Source organism: Octodon degus, unplaced genomic scaffold, assembly GCF_000260255.1.
Source record: "Octodon degus isolate 3935 unplaced genomic scaffold, OctDeg1.0 scaffold00153, whole genome shotgun sequence".
Classification (NCBI taxonomy): Eukaryota; Metazoa; Chordata; class Mammalia; order Rodentia; family Octodontidae; genus Octodon; species Octodon degus.
The window spans coordinates 644,259-668,444 of record NW_004524729.1 but is presented as its reverse complement, the minus strand read 5'-3'; the positions used below and the strand labels follow the sequence as shown (position 1 = coordinate 668,444).

The 24,186-nt window shown below is 47.8% G+C and overlaps 1 protein-coding gene and 1 pseudogene across 2 annotated transcripts in view; one reads left to right on the top strand and one right to left on the bottom strand.

Moving 5' to 3' along the window:
* Pacsin2 (protein kinase C and casein kinase substrate in neurons 2) overlaps positions 1-24,186 on the top strand; it is a 102,731-nt gene that overhangs the window by 53,303 nt on the left and 25,242 nt on the right. The window lies entirely within an intron of this gene.
* LOC101559889 lies at positions 12,683-13,524 on the bottom strand (annotated as a pseudogene).

Sequence of the window (24,186 nt, the reverse complement as noted above, 5' to 3'; positions counted from 1 at the left end):
GGCTTAGTTTAATATAATTGTCTTATGTATTTTTTGGTTTGGGGCCTGTTAGTCTGGCTGCTAATCTGCATGTATGATAATTAACTTATATGGACAGCACAATAAGCCCATTTGATGCTGAAGTTAAACAAAAAAAAAAAAAAAAAAGATAAAAAAGTGGTGGAAAAGGAAAAAAGCTGATATGTGTTAGGAACCTGTATCAGTTCTCCATGATGAATGAAATCATTGTGTACTGCAAACACACACTAAGAAAAATTTCAAAAAAGGTGAGGCTTAGAAGTAAACACGGGCCTATCACAGCTTAGCCCCTGTACTTTCTATTTTGCTCATTTGAGAGAAATTTTGCTATTTTATGCTGTGGGTTTTTTTTTTGTTGGTTTGGTTTTGTTGGTTTTGGTTTTGTTGGTTTTGGTTTTGTTTTGTTTTTTAATATATTTGGTATAGGATCTCACTGTGCACTTCAGATTTGTAGTAATACTCCTGTTTTCAGCTTTCCCAGCACTGGGATTACAGGCCCGGCTCAGTGTACCTGGGGGCGGGGTCAGCACCCAGCACAGCATGTGATGCCTGGGATCAAACCCTGGTCCCTGCGCCTGTCTAAGCAGGCACTTAGTCCACTGAGCTATCTTGCAGGTCTTTATGCTGCTTTTTAGCTCATTTGTTGCAGATTGTTTTGGACAAGTACATTCCCTTTCTTTTTCTCCAGGTTATTAGATACTTCTTGTTACTCAGCTAAAATCACTGTCTAACTTAAGCTCAGACTTTAGTGAGTCACACAGGTCGGAGCTGGCCCTGTGTGCTCTGGAGTTGAGTGCTCGTCCTACACTGGCACTTGATGGGATAGTTCCTTGAAGGGCTGGTACTTCTCAAATGCAGAGATGCCTATAAAGTATTACAAGCCAAAGCCTCTTTATTTTGCAGTACTGGGGATCGAACTTGGAACCCTGTGCTTAACCAGGCAGCAGCTTAGGCTGCTGAGCTATCTATCTCCCTGGCCCTACAAGCCAAATCCTCTTGTGGTCTGCGTGCCTTTTTTTAACTTGAGAGGCACATCCTCTATGTCCCCATAGTGCTGTGTTGGAAGAGATTGTTCAAGGCTCTGTTAACCCTGTGCCAAGGGACTGCTTCAGACAAGGAAACCTGACTGCTCTGGCTTGGGAGCTGCCCACAGTGCAGGCATCCTCACATGCCCAGCTGCTCGGGGAAGACCCCTGGTCCAGGTGCCATTCCAGGTCCCACGTGGTTGCCTCTTGGTCTGCACAGCCTCTAAGGAGACTGAATTCTTTTTTTTTTTTTTTTTAACTGAGCTGTGTTAACTATCACCCTTTTAAGAATTTTGCCAGAGGCAACTGGACCATGAAAGGCCTTGTATCCTGAAGCAGTAGTGTGCAGATTTCAGAGACCTGCTAGACTTATGTACCCCCGGTCATGTTTTGTAGGGTTCTCTCTGCTGTCTCTATTTTCAGTCAGCAGCTTTCACCCCTCAGCTAGGGCTGCAGCTGCCTAGAGGATTCTGCTCTTTCAGACACTGGAGTAGAGAAGAGTCTCAAAGCTTCCGCCTGTCTGCACAGGAAAAGCACTTGCTCCTCCTTTGTGTATGACGGACCACAGAGGCCTTTTGTGTGATGGGAAGTCCTGCTTCTAGAAGGAGCTATCTCAAAGTAGAAGGGTTGAAAGACGCTGGAGGGGTTGACCTGGGGCCAGTGTGACTCAGGCCTTGTTAATAGTGCCCTTTGTCCGGCCTCAGGAACCTGCTGCTTGGATCTGGAAGGCTAGCTGCCGAGCTGCCTGCTCCCCGTGGTCAGGCAGTTTTCTCCCTCTCCCTTTCCGCTTCATGCCTGCCCTTGGTGAATGCCCCCATTTTCTAGCTGGGACAAAGGATAACCTTCTGAACCATTCTATATGTTTTTCCTTCTACTGCCAGAAGAACCTTTCTGACTCATCTGGGCCTATGTGGCTTTTCTTTTGGGAGATTTAAGTGCATCTCTTGAGTGGGAAAACTTGCAGTTTAAGGAAGAAATACCCCACTGAGCAGGTGCTTCTGATAGAGAAGAAATCTTCCAGTAATAATTGATTTCTTGAAGCTCTCTCTGGCAGTGCCTCTCAAAGATTGGCACAGTGGGGAGCGGGGCCACCTAAGGAGCAGGAACTGAAGAAGCAACACAGGTGCCCAGATTGACAGGCTTGTCATAAACCTCCCTTGGTGTATGGCTGTCTGCTGCCTGTTCCACACACACATACACAGTCACATATGCACACTCACATACGCACGCTCACATATGCACAAGTGCTCTCTCTCTCGCTCGCTCGCTCTCTCTCTCTCTCTCTCTCTCTCTCTCTCTCTCTCTCTCTCTCACATACACACACACAGACTCCCACAAGCATCCATGCCCCTGAGGGAAGTTCTTCCCTATAGTTGGCCCAGGACAGCCCTCCAGCTGTCTCTCTCGCCATGCAGGTCATCTGGTCCCCAGGCCTGATCATCTCTGCCCCACCAGCAGCTTGGGTGGCTGTGACGGCCTCCCCCACGTCCACTGGCCCTCGGAAGGGTGCCTGCAGACACGACACTAGGACTGCTTACTCTTTCCAGATGTGTTTTCTTAAAGCATCGCTTTCATAGTGCGGGCTCCGCGTTGCAATGCACACGCCGTCGGTCGGTGTCCAAGCTCCTTCTTTGCGCAGATGGCTTTTCCCCTTGCCCTTCAGGGCACTCTGCTCCTTCCAGTGGGAGCCAACTGGTCTCCAGGCCTGATCATCACACTGTTTAGAATGTGTGACGCCTTGAAGTAGGGACAGACACAGCAGATGAGAGCCAAGTGTCCTGGCCCCATAGCTGGAGCAGACCTGGTATGTGCACGGGATAGGCAGACCGCTTGACACCACCACTGCAGTCTTGCAACAGGCAGCTCTGAAGGTTAGGATGTAGCTGGGGCTCCTGGGTATGTTTAGGTGTTGGTAAGTGGTGAGCAGTGGTTCTTCAGAGCCCTAATGTGGGTGTTTGTTAAATGAGACTATCTGGGCTGTCAGGGTCGAATCTTATGTTTGCAGGTAGAAGAAGCCATGGCTGTCAAATGAACTTAATTGCGGCTAGATATACTTCATTGAGATTTTGGTGGCCACATCCTAATGCTTTTTCGTATTTGCAACAGTATAAAATAAAAACCACAGAACTTTGCCGTCTCATCCAACCCCCCAATTGTGGAGAAAGTTAGTGGGGTGTGAGTGGGACCCTGAAGGCAGCCCTCTCCCCGTCTAGATGGAGGAATTGGGGCAAGATGCTTGTGCATCAGCTTTTCCTACCACACCTTGTCCTCCTCCACTTGTTCACTGGCACATGTGTTCAGAGGAAGCAGTGAGTATGAGGAGGTGGAGCTGTGAGGAATGCGGTGCTTGTATGGCAGGTTGTAGAGGTGGCCAGAGCATGTGCAGGGTGACCAGGAGCATGGAGAGTGACACAGCTAAAAGGATGATAATTAGAGCCTGCTGGCCTCAGGAAGAACTGGTGTGGGGTATTGGAATAGAAGTGTCACATGCGCTCGCGCTCTCTCTCTCTCTCTCTCTCTCTCTCTCTCTCTCTCTCTCTCTCTCTCTGGTGGTGCTGGGGTTGAACTGATGACCTTATGTGTATCGGGCAAGCATTCTACTGCTGAGTTATACCCCAGCCTGTGTTTTTTTCTTTCCTTTCTTTTTAAAGAAATCCCTGTTCTGTTTGATGAATAGATGGATTTGATAAAAGGTCTCACTACACAGCTCAGACTCATAGTGATCCTTCTCTCTCAGCCTCCCCAGCACTGGAATTACAGGCACGCACCACCATACCTGGTTTCAGTGGCTGGCACAGTGTGCTGTGGGGTCCTGGAGCCAGCATGGATCCGGTAATCAAACCCAGGTCCTTGCGCTTGCCAGGCAGGTGCTTAGATTGTCGAGCTATTTCCCCAGCCCCCGTGTGGTCTTTCTTAGACACCAACCACTGTTGTAGCACTGTGGAGAGTGGAAGGAAGCGGGGGCTCATAAGGGTGGCCAGCAGGAGCGCAGCCACAGTGACAGGATTGCCATTGCTGAGGAGTTGGGATATAGGAGGAGCTGGTGGCATCAGGTCTTAGGAACTGGTTAAATGCGGTAGGTCGTTTTGGGGGGCAGTGGTTTGGGGCTTGAACAGCTGGTGAGTTTTCTGATGTAGAATACCTGAGGTAGGCAGTAGGCTGGAGGAGGAATGGAGATGGTTTGCAGGGACTCTGGGGCGTGTGTGGCAGTGTCTAGAAGGCAGTTGGATGTGTGGGGCTGCAGATCCCAGAGGAGATTGTGCCACTGAGTTAAAAGGTGGCTTATGTGGGAATAGAGGAGCTTGCTTAAGCAGTGGTCAGTGCTAGGGCCTGGAATAGAATGGGGGATGCCAGCATCCTGGGCATGGCCAGAAAAAGAGGTCATGGGCAGGCCAAGGGGAAGGAAGACCCGAGGGGCTCCTGACTGCCCATGAGGAAAAGGGTCTTGGGGGTGGGGTGGTACTGCAGCAAGAGACTGCCCGCAGTGCAGGGAGCCTGGAGGGGCAGGCAGGAGATGGGGACTGGGCAAGGGGTTGAGGTTGGTTTTAAATAGGCAGAAGAGAAAGAGCTGCTTGTTTTGTGGGCCCCAGAGACAGCAGGATGAAGCAGCAGCCAGCTCAGGAGATCAGAGAGGCAGTGTGATGGGGCTCAGTGTTGCAGCCCGAGAAATGAGGAGTGTTTGTCTGGTGAGAGACCGCTCAGGCTTACTGCTCTTGGCATTCTGGTGCATTTCCCCAAAATGTGGTTGTGAGTTCTGACGAAGGAAACCTCATTTCTGTAGTTACCTTAGGCGGCTCTGTGATTAGCAGCATGAGTCCACTAAAGTAAATACTGCGGCCTTCAGAAAGTGTCCTCAAATTCTGAGTGATGAAACATTTATTGTACATGTCTACCGTGCCCTGAGGTACCTTAGGACCCACAAAACAAGGGAGCCATTAGAGGACCTTCCTGCTGCCCTGCTCTGCTCCTCCCTCTCCTCTTCACACTGCCAGGAGGCCTGCCAGATTCTCAGATGCTTCGTGAACCCCACCTATTGAAGAATTTTTTTCCTGGTGTTGGGAAGCTCACAGGAGAAGAGTTGCTATATGAAGAAAGTCTAGTACTTCCCTTCCTGCAGTTCAAATACATATGTCCTAAAATTCACACACTGAAGTCATATTACAGAACTGGGGCTGAGGAGCCTTCACTTCCTCCCTGGAGTCTCCTCCTCCCTGGTCACACACTGATGTAGTTACTGACGCGGTTACCCATTGGTTCATTCAGTCACCAGTGTCTACCTGATGCTAAGGAGGAAATAGGAGGATGAAACGATCCAACTCTTGATCCTAAGATCTATTTTTGATGAGTGTTTATGTGCTATGTTGCTTAGCCCAAATTTCAACAATGCTGTCCTGCTTGTCCTCCAGGATGGTCCTGTGGTGTCCACTCTCATTTCACCATTGTTTTTTTAGCTTTTGAACATTTGACTTGTCTCCAGCTTTTGCTGTTCTAAATATTGCTGTGATGAATATTTTGTTCAAGCTATTTTTTCCTTTTGAGTTTATTTGCCTGGGGCATATTCCCTAGGGTGGGCCTTTTAGGTCAGGGGTTAAGAACTATTATTTGCCTTGTTCTGTATTTCCAGATTTTTTCCATGAAGTCAGTCAACAGTAGTAGACTCTATTCCTATTTTCCTGTAACCCCCAACCTAAATGGCATTGTTATTTGTCCTATTTTTATGAGTTATTTTCATTTTTAAGAAGCCATTGCCCCACCCCAATTCATTGTGTCATACTTGGCTAGAATATACTGCAGTAACAAGTGAACCCCAGATTTCAGAGATTAAACATAACAAAAATGCTGTCTCTCCCTCTTGCTCTCTGTGTCTCTTGTGTGGTAGCTGGGATGTGGCCCCACAGTTACTCAGGGACCAGGCTAGCCCAGCAGCCTTTCTCCTCTACTTGCTAGTTGGATGAAGGAGAGGCCAGAGTGTTGAGTGGATGCCCACTGTGTCTGTGGCCAGGGCAGCTCACCCAGCCTGGCTCAGCAGCAGGACGTTGCCTGAGCATCTGTCCCTGCCCCCACTGCACTCTTTAGCAGCCCTCGAAATACGTAGTATCTCAAGTAGTATAGTTTCTACCAATTGAGTATTTTTGTTTGTTTGTTTGCTTTTATATTGCACAAGAGTTTAGTAATGTTTGAGGCACATCTGTCTTTTTCTGATATCTCTTTTATTTTTGGTACCAGGAGTCAAACTCATGACTGCCACTGAGCTAGATCCCTGGCCCTCTGGTAGCTTTAATATTACAAATTGATGCTTTTCTCAAAGCCAGAGATGAGCTTTTTAAAAAAATGTATTTAGTACAGGGTCTTATTACACAGATCAGACTCACAGTGATCCTCCTGTTTTCAGCCTCCCAAGCACTGGGATTACAGGTATGTGCCACCACGCCCAGTCTCAGTTGCCATCTCAGTGTGCCCCAGGGGCAGGGCCAGCACAGCATGTCAGGGACCAAAACCTGGTCCTACATCTGCCTAAGCAGCTGAGCCATATGGCCGGCCCACTTTTTTTTTTTTAATTTTAAGTTTTTTTTTTTTTTTTTTTTTTTTAAACATTTTTTTTAAAATTTTATTTATTTGTGTGTGTGTGTGTGTGTGTGTGTGTGCGCGTGTGGCCAGCTCAGCCCACCAGGGGGCGGGGCTGGCTGGCATGTGGTGCTGGGGGATTGAACCGCAGTCCCTGTGCTTTGCTAAGCTTGTTCTAAGTAGGAGCTTTAGACCACTGAGCCATCTCACCAGCCCTTAAGTTTCTTAAAATGGATTTTATTTGGCTTCTGTGACATTTCAAATTTTCTGAAGTATGTAATGTCCAGTCATTTTAGTCTGAAGTTGACTTTGGTCTCTGGGAACGCCTGTTTGTCCTGCAACATTAAAATCTTCTGAGCACAGCAGTGCAACACCTGTTCATAATAAATGCATCCAACAAGCAGGGCCTAGCAGGGTGCTTCCTTGGCTGCGTAAGGGTACTAATGGAAATCTCCAGGGCTGGTGAAAGGTGAAGCTTCTCCCAGAGGCCCAGATAGGGCAGCTTTATCTGTTTCTGCTCTCTCTGCTTAGCATTGTATTGGAGGCTCTAGCTGGGGAAGTTAGGCAAGAAAAAGAAGTAGAAGGTGTGCAGGTCAGAAAGGAGAAAGCAAAGCTACCTCTGTTCATAGGTGACATAATCTCATAGGTAGTATAGGAAGGCATAGCAAATCCACCAAGAACTGCAGGTTGAGTAATTCATATCAGAAATGCTTGGGACCAGAATGTGTATTTCTTTCAGATTTTCAGATCCTTCTGTATGTTACCTTGTCCTGTTGTTATTCTCACATTACTATTGGATTTGAAAACATGTGATTTTTGTCCTTTTTAAAGTAACTGCCGAGACTGGGCATAGTGGCATGTGCCTATAATCCCAGCTCTTGGGAGGCTGTAAACAGGTGGATCACAATGAGTCTGATCTAGTAGTGAGACCCCAAACACCCTGTAGACCTTTCCCTAAAATACAAAAATAAATAAATAAATGAAATAACTTTCTAGGGCCAGGGATATATCTCGGCGGCATAAGCACCTGCCTGGTAAGTGCAAGGTCCTGAGTTTGATCCCTGGTACCACAAAAAAAAAAAAAAAAAAAAAAAAAAGAAAGAAAAGAAAAGAAAGAAAAAAGAAAAGAAAAGAAAAAGAAAAAAAAAAGAAACTTTCTATTTTATTCTTTTTTTATGCGTTTAGTATAGGGAATACAGGGTCTCACTACATAGATCGGACTCGTAGTGATCTTCCTATTTTCAGCCTTCTAAGTGCTGGGGTTACAGGCCTGTGCCACCACCCCCAGTCTCAGTTGCTGTCTCAGTGCACCCCAGGCACAGGGCTGGCACTGCACATTGGGGATCAAACCCTGGCCACTGTGCTTTGTCTAAGGCACTTTAGTCCGCTGAGCTATCAGGCTGGCCCTGAAACTGTTCTATTTTAAACCTGTGGAACACTGATTCAGTTTTAGGTTGTGGAAGTCTTCAGCCTGAGTTTCCACATTCCCAGGGTACTTGCCAATAAGTCTAAAAAAAATATTGCTGTAAAATCCGTTTAAGACATGAATCAGGGAAAAAAAAAAAAAACAACAACAAAAAACCATGAATCTGTCAGCTGATAGTTTCCATGACCTAAGAAAAATGCACTTAGGGGACATGTCTAACTACATCCTACAGGTGAACTGATAGCTTCGGGAGGCACTGAGCCATGTGACTCTGGCCTCCTCCTTTGGCGCTGGTTCTTTCTCTGCGACCTGAGGGCAGTCACTCCCCTAGAGTGGGCCATGAGCTTGTTTTCTTGGCACTGGAATGTAGAAGACACCAAGGCAAAGGAGTTACTTTAAGGGTTACTCTGTGAATCCATACCATGAACTTTCCCTTTCTTTTTTCCCTCCTCTTCCCTGTCTCCCTCTCCCCTTTCCCTTTTCCCCTTTCCCCTTTTCCCTGTCCCCTCTTCCCCTTCCCTTCTCCTTCCTACCTTCCTTCCTTTTTTTTTTTTTTTTTCCATTTGTGGAGAATGAATCCAGGGCCTCTCACATGCTAGCCAAGTGCTTCACCCCTAGTCTTGTTTGTTTCTTAATACTGATTTCTTCCAAGGTGCTTCCCTCCACCTGTCTACCTTCAGGATCTAGGGCAGACAGCCCTTTCTTGAGCACTAGTTTGGGTCCCTCTAGAGCTGCAGGTAGAAGGAACAGTGGGAAGACATCTGGCAGGAGGCTAGGCGAGGGCAGCCTTGAGGTGGGCCTGTCGTGCCATGAGGACCCTCACAGAGCAGGTGGCCCGTCCAGTGCTGCTCGTGTTTATGTGCCTTCTCTGCTCTGTGTGGGCCTTGGCACGTTGCACACGCAGCCCAACAGAGAGTGCCTCTCTGACTTGAGAAAACTGCTGGAGCCTGCTTGGGTGAAGCAGCGCATCCTGTGACCTGGCTTCCTTTCCCATCAGATGAGCAGAAAGGAGAAGGGCAGGCCTTTCTTCAGCTCTGCCTGGCCCAGAGGACAGGCTTTGCCAAGCATTTTCTGCTTGGGAGTTTTTCCTTCTTCAAGGCACTTTTAAGAATAAATAGACACACATTTTTTTCTGGGGCTTCAGAAGAACATCTTTGTTTTTATCCTTAGATCCAGCTTCTTGGTTCCTACCTTCTGCTTCTCTGTGAGCCCAGCAAACAATTTAGAACCTAGACCACTTGTATAGTTGGGGTGACTGATTTGGAAAGATCTTTCTCAGAGTCACCTGAAGTGACTGTTTGGTTTGTTTCAAAAATAGTTTCAATTCCCTTCAAAGCTAGCATTTAGCAAATTGGTCTTGTATATGCTCTGCAGGCACAGGTGGGGTAGCACAGGTGAGCTGGGCAATGTGCAGGCCTGGAACGAGGGTGGGAGAGTAAAGACAGCTGGGGACTGGGGTCCGAGCTCCTTGAGTCCAGGCAGGAGGACAGCTCCTTAGGGCTCCACGGCCACAGCGGCCTGCCTGTGGCACTGCACTTTGCTGCTGTTTGGAGTCACATAGGTTGGGTGCGAAGAGCTGGGACTGCCTTGCTGTTTCTCACCCACAGTGGGGCCTTGGCCCAGTCTGCATTGGGAGGAGCTGAGTACAGGAGGCACGATTTGTGAGGAGATGTGGTCATTGAAACGCAGTGGGCATGCGGGAGTGCATATTGGCTCCTTGTATGAGGAAGGGGCTGTGCACTCATTGGCACAGGGTGGCCACTGGCCGGGAAGCACGGTTACAGGGTCAGGTGGGTGCTGGTGGGAGATGCAGCGCAGGATAGGGTCAGCATCTCTACCGTTGCTTCCCTCGGCCTCAGCACCCACTGTCTGGCCCTTTCATAGACGCGCCCAGCTCCCCTCCTTCGCTCAATACAGATCTTCTCCCAGCACGGCCTTTGCTCTGAAGGGCCCAGGCTCCTTCCCAAGCGGTCTGGGGTGCCACCTTTTCAAAAAGATTTTCTTCAGTTTTTCCTTCCTCCCACCTCCTGTACCCCTTCCCTCCTTGACCCTTTCCTTGCTTTATTTCTCTACCTGGCACCAAATGAGAATGTATCTTCTGACAGTCATCTGCCTAGAACATGCTCCCTGAGCACAGAGGTTTGTGCTGTGCTGACCCTTCTGGGATTTTTCCAGCACCTAGAACATTGTGTATCTGCATGAGCCCCTGGGGCACCAGAGTGGAAAAGCGAGAAAGCAGGCAGTAGCCTGCGTGCACCCCCAGCAGTATACGCTGACTTAAAGTAAAATCTCTCTTTTCTGCTTTGATCTATTTAAAAGTCACCTTTTGTGCTTTGACACAAGATTTGAAATACATATTTTCTACTTACAACTTTAAACCAGTCCATCCTTTGTCTGTGTTGTCAGTCTCCCCTTAAAGTATTAGTACTGAGTAGAACTATAAAGTCACCAATTTTGTGAACAAGGAAACCAAGGCCTCGGAAAGCTTGTGCTAAAGCCAAGGTCCTTATGTTCCTCTCATCAGATTCGTGCCAGAGCTGGCCAGGGAACCAGTGTTAGCGTTGCCGGAGCTGATTCTCAGTGGGAAGTTCAGTCCCATGCTGTCACCCTCATTTTTGGGGTAGATTCTGGCTTCTTAGCAAGGAGATAGAAGTAGAGCTTGCTTGCTCACGGGGCTAGTGAGACTGTGTGGCTGCCGGCCACACCATGCCATGCTCCAGGGGAGCCATGGTTCCCTCCCAGGATGCAGCAGGGTCTGAGGTGTGCTCCTCAGGGCTGGTGTTCTCTGCGGCCTCCACATGGCTCCTGTGGGCCGGGGCCCAGGGTTCAGAATGGCATGTTCTTGCTACAGAAACACTTTCCCCTCCTTGGAGTTTCTGTGCTGGGGAACATTGACAGCAGCCACATAGCTTATTTACAGTGTCTTCTCGAAGCTCTGCCCCCAATGAGTCTACAGGGCACCTTATTTTATTTTATTATATTTATTGTTTTTTGGTTTTGGTGCCAAAGACTGAACCTAAGGCTTCCAGCTTGCTAGGTGAGCATTCTACCACTAAACTAAATCCCGGGTGTGGGGACATGGGGAGTATGGAGAGATGCTGCTGAGTCAGGGCAGCGAAAGGGAGAGTGGAAGAGGCAGATCCTGGACACGAGAAGAATGGCCTGGAGGCTATGGGGCACTGCGTTTTCCTCAGGAATCCACTTGCAGGCAGCCCTCACTGAGCAGTGCAGGTGCCATGATGGCCACTGGATGGCCAGAGGAGTTGGATGTGCGGGGGTGGCTGATACAGTGGTCGGGGAGACAGGAAGAAGGCCAGATACTGACATTGTGAAGAAACTAATGGGCCAGCGGGGGTGCAGCGGGTCACCACGATGGTGGAAGAGGTAGAGGGGACACTGAGGACCCAGCCCTCAGCACGTGTAGAGTGGACTGGGCAGGGCAGTCTCAGGCAGCACTGTGCCGTACATGAAGTTGCAGAATAGGAGGACCCCAAGGGTCTTCTGTGTGCCTTGCTACAGTAAGAGGTGCATGTGTAGTTAGGGGACAGGCAGGGACACACACAGCCAAGAAAGGGAAAGTATGGTGAGGGCACAGCAGCACATACTAAGTCCTAGCATTGTGGGAGGTTGAAGCTAGAGCCTAGCCTGGGCAAGTTAGTGGCTTGGTGAGATTGTCTCATAAAAATGAAGAGGAGGGCTGGGGATGTAGTTCAGTATGAAGGCCTTGGGTTCAGTCCCATTACACACACACACACACACACACACACACACACACACACGGGAGGTGTGGCAGTGTGCACACAAGTGCCCTGAAAGAGTTTTCTTCTTCTTTTCCTTTTTTTGTCTTTTTGAGACAGGGTCTCACCATGTAGTTCAAGCTGGCTTTGAGCCCATTTTGTAGCCTGGGCTGGTCTCAAACTTGCAGTGATCTTCCTGCCCCAGCGCTGGTACTACAGGCGTGTGCCATCATGCTGGTTGGTTTTCTTTAAATTCTGCTTAGCCTTTTATTATAAAGAGATAGTACATTAAGTATTTATAAGAAATATATAATAAAGTGTTTGTGAACAGAAACATGTAAAATTAGATCATTTGTTGATAAGCTACAGAAAATATTGTCAATAGAGGGCCTCAGTGGTCTTACGACTTTTTCACTAGAAACAGTGGCTTAGTGTTTGCTAATTCAGTGTTCATCACAACCTTGTAAGACAGAGCTACCACAGATTAAGAGACTGTTTCTAACTGGTCACACTCAAGCCATCATTGTGTGAGACTGCTGTTTTCTTCTTGCCCAGTGCAAGTTATTTCAAGTCTTCGGCTATCTGAAGGCTGACAGTTGAATGATGCTACTGTACCAGTCAGCTTGCCCCTGCCGCCTTGAAGGTTTCACATTCTGGACAGAAACTGCTGTTGTTCTTCATCAGATTACTGATATTTGAGCACCAAATTTGGTGCACTCTGGGTCTCAGTTGTGTTCTTTTGTGTTTACTTTGGTTTTATTTTATTTTATTTTTTTATTTTTTTTTGCAAACAAAGGATCTGCTTTATTTGTTTTCGGACAGCAGTACATTCTATTTCCTAAACGCATGGGGGCCGAGCTTAGAGGAGATGAGGTGTCCTCATGAAAGGGCAGGAAAGGGCAGGGCAGAGACGTGGCCTGGGTCTGTGTCTGTGGTCCCATGGCTGGTCCTTTGGTCACAGCTGCAAGCTGGCGCCCAGGACACAGTGTGGTGGCTGCTCCTCAGCCCTTGTGGGCGCCGCTCGCACATACGCAGCGCTGATAGGCCTTCACCAGGTCCGAGCACAGTAGCACCTTGTGTGCATGGTCACGGTAGCCGCGAAGGATCTGGGCCTGTAGCCCTGAGCACACGGGCTCCACCCTGCGGGGCTTGATTGTGTTTTCTGCCTTCGTAGCTGCCTCATGGAATTGTTGTGAGGACAGTTTATACATCTCAGCATTCTTCCTCTCAATGTGCCCCAGCTGCTCCTGGTAGAAGGTGTCATGGCGTCTGAGTTCTGCCTCTCTGCTCTCCAGCTCCCTGGCCAGCCAGGCTGACTGCTGCTTCTCCTGCTCAGCACTACCCTCCACCACAGGTGGGGCCGCTGTCAAGTGTCTGGCAGCTGCCTCTCTTTCCCGCTTCACCACCTGGAACAGTTCATCCTGGACTGTGGCCTGCTCCTTTCTGAACCTCTTAAGGTCTTCCTTCACTCCTGAGGGCTGCCGGCCACCAGTGGTCTCAGACCTCTGCAGTTTGGGTTCTTTCTGAGGAGCTGTGCAGTCTTGGTCCAGAGTGGCAGGCAGAGGGGCTGGATGCTGGCCTCCTGTGGATGGGTTAGGATCCTTCATGCGGTGGACCTTCATTCTCAGATAGCCGGATGCCCTGCAGCACCCGACCCGCTCCTCCTCATCCATTCCGAACGACACCCTGCGGCCCTCGCAGCTCTCGGTACTCCCCATTGCAAGAGACAAGCACACAGGCAGTTGGGCGGGCGGGCAGGCGACCACGCGACCTGGCTCCAGAGCAACCTGGCAGACGCCACCAGCACCTCCCCGACTCGGGCCTACTTTGGTTTTATTAAAAGCCTCCATGATCACTGTATAAATGTACTACATTTCCGTACTCCAAACTCGAACACATGTAAGATCTTATTCATGTGATAAAATTAGAGAAAATTTCAAAGCTGCTTTTTTACTCTTTGTCTCACGTTTCTCTAGTAGGGAAAAAACCTGGAAGACAAATGTGTTAAAGAACTGGCTGTCCTTTAAGTATAAGGAGAACAGTGTGAGCCATTGTAGCTTTTCACTGATATTTTAGTATCCGGTTTATTTTTAAATAGTTCTGTGCAATTGGAGTTTCTTCCATAGTCTCTGTTGCCATGGCTGCACAATATTTCTTCAGTCCGCTTATTCTAACTTTCACACACTTCAGCACCAACTTTACAGTTCCTTAGGCTCGGACTCCCTTGTTTGTGATGTCCAGGATTGTTTCCCCAGCTGCAATAGCAATTTTCTCCAAATGGGAAGAGTTCATTGTTTCCGCTGCCTACAAACTCTGGTGAGGGAGAGCTTGGTTTTGTGAAGGATAGTGCAATAGGTTAAGGGGCTGTTGGGCCTCAGCAGGCAGGTCCATGTCCTCTGTGGAGCCGCTTCCCCTCGAGCTCTGAGAGTTCAGAGTACAGGGTGTGACTGCTGCGACTCTGGTTTCAGAAGTGTTGCCTTCGCGCAGTTTGGCCCAGAGATTGAATGGGCCCTCGATTCTTGAGCGTGGCTTGGTTTTCTCACACTCTAGACATTTACATTTGGATTTGAGGCTGCCTCTTGGGACAGGTCCCTTGTTTTGAGAATTTGCAGTCCAAAAAAGAATCATACTGGTCCTGACAATCTCTGGCCGTATTTGCCTGAACCTCTTTGCCAGGAATTCAAGATTATTTAGGGAAATTTTATTTTGCATTTAGTGCTTTGAGAAACTTGTACTTCCTAAAAGGTTTTTCAGAATTTAAAGTAAGTTCCAGAAGTATGTGGAATCACAGAGTATGCAGTCTTTCAAACTCTTTTTTTATTTATGTGTGTGTGTGTGTGTGGCCAGCTCAGCCCACCAGGGGGCGCGGCTGGCTGGCATGTGGTGCTGGGGGATTGAACCGCGGTCCCTGTGCTTCGCTAAGCTTGTTCTCAGTAGGTGCTTTAGACCACTGAGCTATCTCACCAGCCCCTTTCAAACTCTTTGATCTCCTCCACATTTTAGAAATAACTATGTTTATCTCTAATAAAAGGTAGCATCAGCCTAGGTTCTGAGTATGTGCTTGAGGCTTAAGAGAGGGAATTTGTTTTTGCCAGACATCTACAAATTCCACTGTAAATACACGTGCTGACTCAGCATTAGAGTGATTTCCCCGATACACACTTAATGTGTGAAGTAGTTGATTTGCCTCTAAACCCAGCCCGCTCTGATGCAGAGAGGACCCATTTTGGAGAGCAGAAGCAGTGTAGATGTGACTTCCTGGTAGCATGCGGCCTGGAATGCTCTGGATATGGCCAGGAGGCTCCAAGTGGGAAGTCTTTTTTTTTTTTACTTAGTGGCCTTAGCAATGGACCATTGTAAAATTGGCTTTTTGCCTCTCCTCCGCCCCCGCCCGCCCCGTCACCATCTCGTTATAGGATTAGGTCTTTAAAGATCACCAGAAATTTTAAGTTTTGTTCTTAGCTCAGGAAACATTTGTGTCTAATAATCTGAGTAGTCTTTTTCTCTTTCCTGCGTAGTCCTTAGGATGTCCATATATGGCTTTTATAAATAAATTTGGTAATGACAGTAAAGATCTTATTCAATATTCTTTTATATATAAAGTCAATACTTCATTTTCTTTGCCGCCATTTTACTTGATTGCGAGTATTCTCTCTGCCAGCACGCCCTGCTGCTTGAAACCCTGTGGAAGGTAGTGTCTTTCTGGAAGGGAAGGCAGACTGCTCTGGGAAAGCCTAAGGAAGGTCAGGGCAGAAAGGAGCAGGCTAGAGTCCTGGTGTGGGGGCTATAGCTTGGTTAGAGGAGACAGGAAGGATTCTCTGAGGCAGAGCCAGAAAGTGAAAGGGAGAAGACCATGCCCTAGTCCCAGGAAGAGCATTTGAGAAAGCTCTGAGGCAGTGCTGAGCTCATGTGTGCTGGGCTGGAGAGAAGAGGGGACAGGCAAGGGAGTAGCAGGGGCCAGATCATGACAGGGATTGCAGCGAAGGGAGGGACCTGGAGTCTAACTGAGGCCCGTGGGTGGAGAAGGGACAAGCTGGGATTGGAGTATTTTCAAAGGTTGCCCTACAGAGGCTAGAAACTGGACACGAGGGTAGATTTTTCTTTTCTACCTAACATTGAGATTCCTTGGGGAAGTAAGCTCTTGTCTTCATTTGGCTTTGAAAGTGTAATTATTAATATCACCCGTATCTGTTACGATCTGGGGTTCTGTGCAGTTTTCTTGGCTAATTTGGAAGAGAGGTGTTATGCGAATAAGTACACCCCAGCTGTTAGTGGTTGTGAAATGATCTTAGAGTAGCCTTGATAATTTACAAAATAGTAATAGTGTGTAGAACAGTTCTTAGCCTAGTCAGCAGCTGGATGATTACAAAGTATGGGAAAGTTATCAAGTTTAAGCCCCATGGGGAGCTTTGTGCAGAATCATATCAGTTCCTCCTCTCCTCACAGTACGCAGCCAGCCTCTCAGTGAGCCCCTGCATCCTGAGGCGTCCTCTTGGCACCAGCCTGTCTTCATTTTCTGCAGCCCACCCTTCCCTAGCGTTTTTTCCATCAGGGATGGTGTGTCCTGTTTGTGTTCAGCCGCCTGCTTCTCCTGGCACCTCTGCATTCCACTTGGTATCACTGGCAGGAGGTTGCCCCCTCCACACTCCACTTGGCTGTGTGACCTGGGCAGGTGGCAAACACTGGAATGCCTCTACTTCATCTGAGGATGAGAATAGCACTGGAAACTGCCTCGCAGGGCTGTTAGGGATGTGTTGCTGTTTCTGCTATCAGGATAGCAAGTGTGTCCCACCTGGTTCTGGGAGCAATTTTTAGTCCCTGCCACCTTTGGGGTGGTGTCTGGCACAAGATCCGTGCTCAGAAACTGCTGAATGAGAGAAGAAAATGGTTCTCTGGCCAGGAGCTAGTGACCGTCCAGGGAAGAGCCCACCGGCATGGACATGCCTAGTAGCTGCTGAGCCGGGCCATTGGAACAGAGCCATTCAGAACAGTGGTCACCTTTTGTGACTTTGTCATGTGGGTTTGTCTCCCAGCTGTCCTGATATGACAGATTTCCTTTTCCTGTCCTCATCAACTCTTCCCTTCTGCCTGTTGCTCCCTTGTCAGTTAATTGCTGTATGAATTCATCTATCGCCTGGTCTCTTTTAAGTCTTCATTGTAGTCTCAGCATGTTTCTAAAATTGTTAATTTTATTAATACTTTTATTCTATTAATGAAAGAAACCAGTGAGGGTTTTCTGGTGAAAAGCCCTGGGACCTGGGTCAGAGCACCTGTGACTGCCATGTCACTTCTTGCCTGAGGTATAAGAGATCTGTTACTTGCTGACAATTCTCCCTTTGAAGTGTACAACATTCATATGCCCGGGTCTTATGCCCAGGGATAAGATACTATGTCACTAACATGTCACTTGAAGAGGATTTTAAAGGTCTAAAATGTTTTAAAAGAGCCCTTTACTGGAAAGAGATCGTGTGAGACCTCATGTGGATTAAAGCTCAGCCACTATGGAGCTGTGTGCTTGCAGTGACCTTTGCGGCTGTGGAGTGCTCCCAGCGTCATCCTGCCGGAGCCTTCCTGCTTCCCCGGGGATGCATTCTCACCAGGACCCTGCGCAGGACGGGATTGTTCTCAGGGCCTCACCTGCAAAGCCAGCTGATGCTTCCTAAACTTGTCTGCAACATGGAGTTTTAAAGATCCCTCTGTTCTTTTCAAGTGAGGGTAATGAGAGGCTGAGAAGATAAGGGATACGTTGCCCACGATCCCCCACTGTTTGATGGCAGATGGGGAATGAGTCTTCCACATTTTGACCCTGAGAACCTACTGTATAAAAAAATTTTTAAAGACTTGAGTCTTTGGAAAGTAAGTTATGTTCAGTGAGCATTATTGATTTTGCTTGTTTGAAGGCATGTAAATGGCGTGTGTGTGTGTGTGTGTGTGTGTGTGTGTGTGTGTGACAATTTCCAATCCTAGCACTTGGGAGGCTGAGGCAGGAGGCTCATCATGAGTACAAGGCCAACCTGGGCTACATTGTAAGTTCAGGGCCAGCCTGAACTACACAGTGAGTCTCAGTAACCCAAATTGGCATTCCAGGCAGGGTATACCCAGGGATTCCCTTCACCAGGTAGATTAACACCGCTGCCACATCACCATTCTTGTTTCCTGGGGTGTGCTTAATTGTGTTCAGATATTAACAGACCTCAGTTTAAAGACATTGTTCCCCCAGGGATATTCAAGGTAATTCACTCTGACATCTTATATACTAAAGAAGTTTTATATTTAAAATTTTATGTGTTTGGCTTATCTTTCTTGAAGTTTCCTAAAAATAAATCCAACCTGGGGGCCGGGGAGATGGCTCAGTGGAATAAGTGCTTCCCTGGCAAGCACAAGGGCCTGAGTTCAATCTCCGGGTCCGCAAAAAAAAAAAAAAAAAAAAAAAATCCAACCTGATTCCTGTACCTCACCAAGAGAGAAATAAGGAGGTATAGGAAGGTCTTTGTCTCCACCACAACTGAAGTCTTGCTTCCATGTGTTCATTCTCTCCTTTTGGCTTCCCTGTGCATTTCTTACCGGTCATGTTGCCGGCAATATTTTACCTCCTGAAATCTTCTCAGACTCACTGAGTAAAGCAGACAGTGAATTACTTTTTTTTTTCTTTTTTCTTTTTTTGACAGTGAATTACTTTTAAGGACCATAGATAAGTAGTAAACTACTTTTAGGACCCTGAAAGACAGCAGCATTTTTTGCAAATGTGTGTCTTTGGGTCATCATTCTCCTCTCTCAGGCTGTAATCTTTCTCATGTGAGTGTAATGTACCCTGTAAATGTAGTCAGAGGGTGTCAGATTAAAAGTTTGTCCTTTGAGCTGTCTTTGAGAGGACTGAACTGTCTCTGAGAGATTTATCGAGTCGTCAGAAGACTTGGGCTGGAGAGCCTGGTGAGACGATGGGCCAGAAGAAGGAAGCTATGCAAGCGGTGACTTCCCAGGCATCGGCTCTGCCTGGGCATGGCCTGAACGCCCTGACCCTGGACTGTGGAGGCCTGGTGCATTCAAGGGTGACGCTGCAACATGGTGTTTTGCAGCCACTCAAAATGTCAGGCTGCTGGCACAGACAGCAAGGAGAAATCTTAGCGACTGACAAAAGCTGACCATCGGGTAGCTTATTGTCTGGGACTACAGTCATATGGGGACTTAGATGGCGGGAGAAAAAGGGGTGGGTAGTAAGAATGGAGCTTGGTCAAACAGGGCCTGGCCATAGCAAGTCTCACTGCATTTCACAGCTCTGTGCTAGCCCAGGAGTAGACATTCGCACTTAAAGCTGTTGCGGGCTAGGCAGTACAAGTGCGTCGAAAGAGCAAAGCTACCTACATGGGAATTGCAAGCTTCGGAACATAATGTGTATGATGGCGAGGGCTAGTTGGTTACAAAAATTTAGGTTTTCCTTCATGTCCCTAGGTGGCTTTTTGTTGTTGTTACAGGAAGGAAAAGGCTACTCTGCTGTGTTGGGTAAACAAAATAAGATGCAGCCCCTTTCTTTTTTTCACACCTTCCCAACTATGATATCTAGGGTTCTGAGCTTTATTTATTTCCAGCGAAATGGTTCTGTGTTCTAGTGGAGCCACTGAAATCCCCTGTCTCTCACCACCTTGCTGTGCAGTTTCCAGTGGGAGGTCAGTGCCCGGAGATGATTGGAAATCCTCTGCTACCCCACCAGCTTTTTAGATGATGGTTTCCAAGGCAACAATAAACTCTGACTCTCTGGAGATGCTGTTTTAAAATCTTAGGAAATAGAGATTAAAACTGTGTTCCAGCCCCACTGCCAGGACGAGTGGGCCCAGGACCCCCCCACCCGTGAGCCTTGGTCTGTCCCTGGGTTTGCTGGGCAGCCTTGAAACCAGCATCTGCTGATGTACACATTGTTTCCATTGTTGAATTACCTGTGCTACACAGTGTTCCAGAGAGATAAGTCATTATTTGCTGATCTCTATCTCTTCCTTTGAAGATAGTCACTTTTCCAGATGAAATCATTGGAAACAAAATGAGTTGTGCCAGATATTTGAACTGTTAAAACCAGTGTTCTTGCTTTGCTGATGGTACAGAGAGGTACATTAGCTCAGGCCTGAGCACCTCGCATATGGGAGAGGCTTGGGGGATGGGAAGAGACTGTGACCCCATCCTTTCTAGCAAAGGGCCAGCTGGACATCCAAGACCAGCCCTGGCTGGGGTGTGAGGCAGCAGTGCAGAGTGGCCAGGGCTCGTGCTGCAAGTTCCACGCTGTGGTTGCTAAGCTCACTGGTGGTTTAGTTTAACTTGTAGAATTTTTAAAGAACTCTGACCACAGAGTTAAACATTTTGGAATAAATGTTTCACTCTGTGAGTCTTCACAGAGGGATGGCCATAGGAGGGAAGACATAAGGGAGGACCAGGTACCTCCATGGGAGGTGGCAGAGTGCAGCTGGGAGCACATGGACCTTTTGCCCACCAAGGGGCCACTTGGCTGGTTTTTGAGTGTCAGTGTGGAGACAGGACTAAAGGGAGACAAGACACAGGATAACCCACTAGGAGATGGATGACAGTGCTCATGCTGGGGAGAGGCCTCAGGAAGAGGCCTCTGTGGTGGTGACATGGGGCCAGGGAGAAGCAGCAGGCTGGCCAGCTGCTCGGGCTTGTAGGGGAGGGGGACAGTGCACATAAACCCTGTCTCTGGAAGCACTAAGTGAGTGCCGATATGGGAGATCACAGGACCCTCACTGCCTTTAATACAAAACAAAGTGGTGCACATACTGCAGTTTTTATTAACTTGTATGAGGTGGATGTTGGTAAAACACTGGGTAAACATATCCCATACGGACGGGTGCTTCCCTCACCCTATGACTCATAGAGGAAGTCTCAGGCATTTCCCAGTTACTGGAGATCTTTCCATGCCTGTAACGAGAAGGAAATGAGCCTTTAGCAGGGCCTGCACATTGAGATGGAACAGCCAGAACCAGCAGCCACGAGTGGGGGGCAGTTGGAGGACCCCTCTGCTGCCCTCTGTGGTTAGTGAGAATTAGAGTGGGGCTTCCTCCTCCACCTTCAGGAAAGGTGCTTTCACTCAGAATGTTCTTGCTTTATAAAACAAGCCTTTTGGTCAAGGAGTGACCTCATCTGAGTTTCTTTTTTGAAGTGAATTCAGTGGATAAGGAGAAGTTGGTACTTATGCATTGTGTGTCTTTCATTTACCTGACACCCGCTGTCAGGCCTCAAGGGAAGGAAGGAGGCAGTTGTGCTAGCTGCCAGCTGGGGCCAAGGGCACCCTTGGCCACCCCTGTTCATCTCTGAGACTGCACAGTGATTAAAGAATGGTCTGAGTCACAATGTTTACATTTGTCAGTGACAGAAGTGACTAGAACCAGTGACATTTGCCCTGCCTCAGTTGCTACTGGATTTCCAAGGAGTGGCTCTTGGGACAGACACATATCCAGCTGTCTTCAGGGGGCCTCTGGCATGCCGGCTGGCTGGGTCATGAGTGTGTTTCTCCAGAGGGTGGGAAGATAAGGGATGAAGATTTCAAGTAGGATTTTCTTGCTCTCCAGCTGTAGGTTTGCTGCTTGTAAAACTTGGATGAGGAGGACAGGTGTATGCTGTCTGTGTCTATGTGCAGCTAAATGCTACGGTCTCTAAGGCGCTGGCCTGAGCGGCTTGCTGTGCTCCTCCTGGAGGGGTCCAAAGGTGAGGCCGGAAGTGCACATGTGTTGAGTTCCACTGTGTGTGGCTCTGGGGGCACCAGACCTACGGAGTCCGCGAGGTGCACAGAGGAGCTGATGAAACAGGGCTCTCTGCACTCCAGGCCCTGGGCTTTAACCGGTTCCTTGCTTGTCTCTTTGTCCTCTTGTTCGATGGGATAGAAAATTCCTGGGGTTTTGTAATGCAAATCTAGCTTCATCTTTAATCTTAGTTATGCAGACTTACTGTAACATTTCTGAGAAGTAAGAAAAACTATCTTCTGGTTTCCTGATTACACCTTCCTCATGGCACATTGCTCATGTCTTATGGCTACAGTAACTTTTCATTCTCTTTATCAGAGTTTATTAGAATTTCTCACTTGTTCCCTGAAGTTATTTTTCCTAGAAGTCAGTTCAAAATAAAGATCAGCCTTTTGATTTTGGTCCTATTTGTTCATGGATTTGCTTTATGTTGTATGGTTATTATGTGATTGAAAATCCTTGGTTATCAGTCTATGTCTATGAAAAAAGAGCTGGCTGGTGGTGTAGGACCCTGAGCAGGATGCCCTGTATGGCTTGTCTTCTGCCTGCGGGCCTCTGCCTTAAGTGAACGGAGGGGCGACACTCAGATGATCCTCCTTGCTAGAACTGAGTACTGTGTTTGTCAGGGTGCCAAGCGTGCTGTCTGCTGGAAGCTTATCTTCTCTGAGAGCCTAGGCTGCGTCCTGTGCCCTTCTCTTACCTCCAGCCCAAGTGCCTGCAGTTATAGGCACTATTGTCTCACACCAGCCCCGCATCTGCTCACCTTCCTGGTCCACAGGAGCACAGTAACACCTGGAAACCAGCTGTGAGAGAGGCAGTTGGGTGATGGAGCACTGGATGCTTCTCTTTGCTTACCAAACTTTCTTCTCTTAGAGCCAGCCAAATAGCTCAGTGGATTAAAGCATCTGCAAACTGGGGGTTTAATCCCCCAGCCTGCTGTGCCGGACCCACCCCTGGGGTACACTGAGATGGCAATTGAGGCTGAGCATGGTGGCACGTGCCTGTAATTCCAGCTCTTGGGAGGCTGTAAGCAGGCAGATCACTACGAGCCCCATCTAGTAGTGAGACCCTGAACACCCTGTAGACCCTTCCCTAAAATATATGTAAAAAAAAAAAAAAACTTTGTTCTCTGAGTTCTCTATACCCAGAGTAGGTAACTTTTGTTTTCCTACATTGTAAGTCCATTAAAACACAATGTCTAGGGCCAGCGAGATAGCTCAGCCATCTAAAGTGCCTGCTTAGGCAAGCTTAGGCAAGCACAGGGAGCACATGCTGTGCCAGTCCCGCCCCTCAGGGCAGGCTGAGCCAGCCACCAAAAAAAACCAAACGAAAGTCTTCACTGATTGGAACTTTAATACTCCTTGACCTAATGTGTGGCTGTTTTTCTTGTGCAAATATTTAGAACAGACATCTGAGATTGTATTTTGATAATGATCAAGACTTTAGTGCCAGTTTTATACCTTGAGACTGTAATGGTAAGTGAAATAAATCAAACACAAGGTTAAATACCGCATTGTTTCTCTTAAATAAGAAACCCAAAGAAGAAATAAATAAAAGAGTATAGGAAACAGGGAGGAGATCTTTTGCAAATGGAAAATGGACCAAGAAATGGGGGTGGACATAAAAAGAATGATAAGATGAAGTTAGGTACACATAGCAACTCCCCACAATGAATGTAATCACTGTGTACTATAAATGTGTACTAATAAAAATTTAAAAATTTTTTATTACCAGTTCCACTTCATTTAAAGGCCAGAGTATTCTGTTTGCATTTGACAGAATTTAACATTTGGTTCTTTCTCTTTTTTTTTTGTATTTAGTACAGGGTCTACAAGGTCTCACTACATAGATCAGACTCATAGTGATTCTCCTGTTTTCAGCCTCCCAAGCACTGGGACTACAGGCGCGGGCTATCACACCCAGTCTCAGTTGCTGTCTCAGCTTGCTCCAGGGCTGGGGCTGGCATGGCAGGCTGGGGATTGAACCCTGGCTGCTGCACTCTGCCTAAGCAGACGCTTTAGTCCACTGAGTTATCTGGCTGGCCTGTTCCATTCCTTCTTTCCCTATTATTCTAGTCCAGTTTAGTTAATATCTTTTATTTTATTTATTTTTGAGATGAGGTCCCAACATGTGGCCCATGTTGGCCTCAAACCCCTGGGTCCAAATGATCTTCCTACCCCAAGAAGCTGGACTATGGGAATAAACCACTATGCCCAGCTGTATTTTAAAATTCTATTTAAAAGAAACTAAGTTGTAGCCTGTGTTTCTGGCACTAGCCCAATTCTTCAAACTTTGGCCTTTACTGGATGAATGAACGAGACTCTGCAGTGGCTGGTGATGGCAGGTCTTCCCTTCTTCCTAGTTTCAAGTTGACACAAGACCATTGTGTCCTAAGCCCTGTGACGTGTCTGGACTCTTTCTTTACGATCCCCTGCTGACCATCTCTGAGCCTGAGTGCGGACAGTGTATCTCAAAGGTCACTTAAGGCCAGAAGTAGTGCTTGATCATTGTGCCGCCGTGTCAAGCCAGATGTGCTGATCAAATCCTGTCTGTAAAAGAACGAATCTCACTGTTCACTGTGCGTGATGTCCCTGTGTGAGTTTCCGGGGACAGCTGCAAATCCTTGGTCTTCCTTGACCCTCTTGACTACCCTTACGGACAGGAAGCCTTGCTGC